At 37.1% G+C, this 6339-nt stretch overlaps 1 pseudogene; it reads right to left on the bottom strand.

Annotated features, from left to right (window-relative positions):
* Positions 1-3811: 3811 nt before the first annotated feature.
* Positions 3812-5385, bottom strand: LOC132270447 (UDP glycosyltransferase 9-like; annotated as a pseudogene).
* Between the last annotated feature and the right edge of the window lie 954 nt (positions 5386-6339).

Genomic DNA, 6339 nt, shown 5'->3' with positions numbered 1-6339 from the left:
TGAGGGTTTTTTGGGAAGTTGATTTTTTTTTAAAAAAATTTACTTAGGAATGGAATAGCCATTCTATAGATTTAGTTGTGGAATGAATTTTCATTCCCAGGAATGGATTTTCATTCCAATAGAATGGTCATTCCCACTTTAATTTGCATACCAATCAAAGGAATGGTTGGAATGAACATTCCATTATATTCCATTCATGCACACCAAACACAACTTAGTTCTAACTTTTTTGGTCAACCTATTCACATACTCTTTTATTGTGCTTGTTGTCGAAAGAAATTTAAACTCTTTAAACACGAAAAAAGAAAAAAAGGGGTCTAGCATTTGAAAACTGGAAGATCCAATCAAGCATGAAAAACATAATTTAATTCCAAAACTTAGATTTCTTTTTCCTTTGAAATATTATTTTCATTATTGTTAGAGTATTTATTATTGTTAGAGTGTTTAATTAAAGATCTATATTTCCTTAATTGCATGTAATGTATGTTTTTTTTATTTTGTCATTGGCAAGAAATTCACACACGCACTTTACTCATTTGGAGACTCGAACACTCACCATCCACTTTGGGAGGTAGAATATATATCATTAAGTCATAATGCCCTTAGCTAATATATGTTGATATTACATGCTGCAAATAAATCATATGTATATTGATCTCTTTTTCCAAAATCTGCATTAAAAGTCATGACATTTAATCTTCTAATCGTACTTCTTCCTACTTCATTTTTATCGATGTATTTGATACTGAATCCAACTTCTAGCTAGTATCGGTGTATTTGATACTGAATCCAACTTCTAGCTAGTATCTTACCCTCCCATTAGGGGTGGCAACTGAGTGGGTTTGGGCAAAATTTGGGCTGATTATGAATGAACAAATCAGTAATGGGTCAATAACCCATTATCAACCCATATATAATGGGTAATAAAATGATTGGATATTAAATGGGCGAGTCAATCCATACCCAACCTGATTATCCGAATATTATTAAACACAAAGTATCAAATTATTTTGATTGTTGAATACCAAAAAAAAAAAAATTGTTCGTGTAACAAATTCTCATTCATTTTTTGGTCTCAACTATAATAAAATAAATAAATAAATTTCTCGAATATAATTTACTCTACTAATAATACTATTATATATATATATATTTAAAAAAGAAGTTTTGATTGTTACAAGTAGGAGTTTTAATTAGTTGGTGAATATCCTTTTTCTTGTATTAAATAATTAAGCTTTGACATTTAAATATTCAGTTTTTTTTTGAAAAATTTAAGCAAATGTATTTTTATTAGAAAAAGGATACAACAAGCAAAATTTCAATAAAAGCTAGCCCAATCCATAGGTAGAATCCAAAAAAATCACCGGCCAGTAAAGAGAGAAATCGAGAGGAGAGGGAAAAAGAGAGGAGAGATAAACAATAGAAGAGCGAGAAAAAGGGAGGGAGGAGGAATTTTTATTTTTATTTTTATTTATATATATATATATATATATATATATATATATATATATATATACACACAATATATACAACTAAGTAAATATATATATATATATATATATATATAATATATACAACTAAGTAAATAAGAAAAAAATTAAAGCAGATGTGTGGGAGATAACAGTAATGAGAGAGAAAAGGAAGGGAGAAACCGAGGAGAGAACGAATAGGAGGAGAGAAAGAATAAGGTAAAAAAAAAAAGATAAAAGTGCAAAAAAAAACCCTGTACTGTTACGAAACTTGCAACTAACCTCCTAAACTATAAAAAATTGCATAAAACCCCCTAAACTATACAAATTTGTTGTAGATCACTCCATCCGGCCACCGGCCATCCAAAAATGAGCGCGTGATTCTCACGCGATAGACAAATTAAAAATTTTGGACAATAATGCCCTTCCACCATCTGCGACACCACCTCTTCCACCTTAACCCCATCGCCTTAACACCTCCGCCACCCATCTCTGCAAACCCATAGCCACCACCACCCATCACCCCATTCCAAATCTGTAACCAAATAACACATCAAACCCATAACCACCGGTCCACCACCACCTTCAACCAAAACCCTCACCGCTCTCCACCCAAAACCTCCACAGTCACCATTCTGCCCAACCAATCCACCCTAGCCGGAAAAATAAAATTGATCATGACAAATACAGAGACTGATACTCCTTCTGCCGCTACTCTACCCTTTGCCGGACCTCTCATCTCCATCCGAGAAACCCCTCTGCTGCTGTTCTACCCTCTGCCGAATCATCGCTGCTGCTCTACCCTCTGCTATATTGATCTCATCTGCCGCTGCTCTACCCATGACATCATCAATCATTCGGCGATCATTTCTCGGCTCACTTCCGAGTTCTCAACCCGGTCCGATCTGTAAATCCAAGACCCGGATCTGTCTCGCTGGATTTCCAAGACCCAGTCATCTCCCTCTTCGCAGAGCTCATCATAGCCACAACCGAACCAGTCGTCTCTGCTGGATCTACCGCCGCCGGACCTGTCTCGCCGGCATCATCAACATTCTCACAGCTGTCTTCGCTCTCCATCTCCAAGCTCGCCGCTACCACTACTCCACTACAGAGCTAAGCTCTTCACTGTCGAATTAGAGTTGTCATATCTCCCGCCAATTCACTCCCTACCAAGTCCCGTGAATCCTCCTCAAGTCGCCTCTCATCGGTTCTCTCAAACCCAGATCATCAGTATATATATAGTTCTCACTGCCGATTCAGTCCACCAAGCTTGGTTGTGGCTGGCGAGCAAGGGGGCTTCGGACGGTGGCCGACCAGCAAAAGAAGCTCGGCTAGCACAGCGGTGGGCGATGGTATTCGAACGGCGACTAAAGCTTCACAGCTTCGACTCTGATCCTCATGTCAACGCCGGCGAAGCGGTGGCGACCCAGGAGGATGATGGGCTCGTACGCCTTGTAACGGAGGATCTCCGGCTCCACCAGCTCGATGAGGCATTAGCTATCTCTCTCTCTCTCTCCCTCCCTCTCTGTAGAAAGATAAAGGCCAAAGACAGGTGGCTATGGTTAATTGAGGGTAATGTTATCTTTTGGCTTTTCTGGCACTCTATTATTAGTTCAAGGGGGTTAGTTGCAAAATCCCAATAGTACAGGGTGGTTTTTTGCACTTTTCTCTAAAAAAATAAAAAAAGGAAAAAGAGAAGCATAGAGGGAAGATAGAGAAAATATACCCATTAGAGTTTTGTTTGAGGGGTTAAAATGGGTATTTACTCTTAACTTATTATTATTCTTGAATTATAATAGGTATTCACTTTTTACTCACTCGCTTACATTTGGGTGCCAAATAATATAATTTTAGTGAGTGAATTTAGATGGTTTAATGAATTTGAACATAAATTGCCACCCCTACCTCCCACACATATGCTTTGGTATTAGCCAAACTTAGGTGATTATTATTACTATTAATTTTTTTCTTTTTTAAATTATAAAGCAAACAATCATCAATATTTTCCATCCTTAGAGGTCCAACACTCGATGAAGGCTTATATGGTCTAAGCTAGAGAAGCACATAACCATTAATTTATATATGGCAATGTGATTATGTTGTGGTGCATTGGGCAATAAATTAATTAAAATGTTATTCACAGCTGTTATAAGGAAATAGATTAATCTACTGACTCCTTTTTTTCGTGAAAAATAAAAATGAAATTATTGTTGAAACAAGCTTAGAGAAAGATAATCAATATCCATATATATATATATATAGAGAGAGAGAGAGTAATGATAGGGAGTCCGACACTTGAATACATCTGATTAAACTTATGTGATGATGTTATTCTTTACCCACATAAATCAGTCCGATACTTCTGACTTTCCGACTACTTATTGCTATTTTATAAATTATGTAAAGTGCATACTAATTTCGAAACAAATTCCTCAATGTTGTTATCGGAGCTTCCACCTTCATCGACAGCCTTTTTAGCCAATTCTTTCCACCTAACAGCATTGTTTCTAAGCTCATTCCCTCTCTCTCCCTCCATGACTTGTCTTAAACACACCTTAATCCCATCTCTGCTGATAACTCCCTTCTTACTATCGACCCTAACCCTCACCCCTACATTCCATACGTCCATAATACATTTCGCATTAGTCATTTGATCCATCCATTGTGGCATCGCCACCATCGGCACTCTCAAGCTCAGGGCCTCGAATGTTGAGTTCCATCCACAGTGAGTTATGAAGCACCCCACGGCCTAATGATCCAGAAATTCCAGCTGAGGACACCAATTCATGACCAGACCTTTCGAATCCAATGTGTTCTTATAATTACTCAGGAGCTTACTCTCTTCGGAAGCTCTGACTACCCATAAGAAGTTGTATGTGTTGCTGCTCGCCATTAGGCTCCACGCCAGTTCCTCCATTTGCAATTCCCCTAGGCTGGCCAAGCTCCCGAATGATACGTAAACAACAGACCTGCTTTCCTTGCTCTCTAGCCACTTCATACATGCTTCTGCGCATTGATGGAATAGTTGGTCCCACTGTCTTCTGTTGGAAATAGTGGCCTAATTACACACACAACACTATACTATTTGGAAGAGAATAAAAATGGAGGAAAACACTTTTTATTTCACTTGATTAAAAATTGATATATACAATACATTGCTTTATATAGGCTTCAAAACATAAATGTAAATGCAAAATTGACACCCCACTAACACAACATTTAGTAGGCAAAACTCCCACTAACTCACTAACATGACCATTACTAGTTGTAACTCTCGTGCCCCCCACTAACTCTAATAAAAACTCACATAAACATAAAATTAAATATCAAATAAAAAACATCCATAACCTTCAAAGAAATTTAAAAATATAATCAAGTTTAATTTCTAACACCCCCCCCCCCCTTTAAACTTGATTTTTTTTTCAACTCCAAGCAAACTCCTTAACTTGTGAAATTTTGCAAACTTGAGGTGCTTAGTGAAAATATCCGCAATTTGATCTTGTGACTTGATGAACTTGAGCTCCACCTCCATCTTGGTTATGCATTCTCTAATGAAATGAAATCTTGTATCAATATGCTTACTTCGTTTATGAAACACTGGATTCTTAGCCAAAGCAATTGCTGATTTGTTGTCCACAAAAATCTCCATTGACTCTTCTTGTAGCATGTGTAATTTCTTCAACAAATACCTCAACCAAATTGCTTGACAAACATATGAAGTGGCTGCAACATATTCCGCTTCACAAGTTGAGAAGGTGACAATGGGTTGTTTCTTTGAACACCAATCGCTATCACAATAACCCACTAGTTTGAAATCATTAGAAAATGAATGGAATAACCCAAAATCAAGGGTACCTTTTATATAACGAAGAATCCTCTTAGCCGCCTTGAAATGAGTTATGGTGGGTCTTTCCATAAACCTACTAATAAGCCCAACCGCAAAGAGTAAGTCCAGACTTGTACATGTTAAGTATCTCAAGCTTCCAACAAGACTTTTGAAATCCATCTTCATCTCTCGACAATTTAATTCCAACTTCCATGGGTGTGTTCACCAATTTACAATCTTCCATCTTGAATTTCTTGAGAATTTCCCTAGCATAACCTTCTTGGTGAATGAAAATTCCATCCTTCATTTGCTTGACCTCAATGCCAAGATAATAAGCCATGATGCCAATGTCCGTCATCTCAAACTCTCTAGCCATAACCTTCTTGAAATCTTCAAACATTTTTGGATTGCTACCTCTGAAGATTAAATCATCCACATAAAAGCAAACAAAAAATATATCTCCATTCTCACTTACTTTGGAGTAAAGAACATGTTCATATAGGTACTTTGAAAAATTATTGTCTTGAAAATATTTGTTAATTCGCTTATTCCACGCCCTTGGTGCTTGCTTCAAGCCATATAAAGCCTTCTTCAACTTCAAGACTTTGTTTTCTTACCCCTTTACAACATAGCCCATGGGTTGTTGAACATGCACCTCTTCTTTAAGAAACCCATTCAAGAAAGCCAATTTGACATCCATTTGGTGGATTCTCCAATTATTTTGGGCTGCCAAAGAAATTAACAATCTAATTGTTTCCAAATGAGCTACAAGTGTAAGTACCTTATCATAGTCAATTCCGGGCTTTTGGTTGTAACCCTTGGCGACCAATCTTGCTTTATATTTTTCAACTTCACCATTTGCATCCTTCTTTGCTTTATACACCCATTTGACACCAATTGCCTTTTGCTCTTTTGGAAGTGTAACAAGCTCCCATGTGTCATTCTTCTCCATGGATTTAATTTCTTCATCTATAGCATTTCTCCATTTTTTGTCTTGTGCCGCCTCTTCAAATCCTATGGGTTTACAATCCGCAAAGAGACAAA

Source organism: Cornus florida, unplaced genomic scaffold, assembly GCF_030987335.1.
Source record: "Cornus florida cultivar Cherokee Brave unplaced genomic scaffold, ASM3098733v1 CherokeeBrave_3.0.0_Hap2_Chr08, whole genome shotgun sequence".
In the NCBI taxonomy this organism is placed as follows: domain Eukaryota; kingdom Viridiplantae; phylum Streptophyta; class Magnoliopsida; order Cornales; family Cornaceae; genus Cornus; species Cornus florida.
Note: the sequence above shows the minus strand (reverse complement) of the source record. Positions and strands in the feature narration are given on the sequence as shown.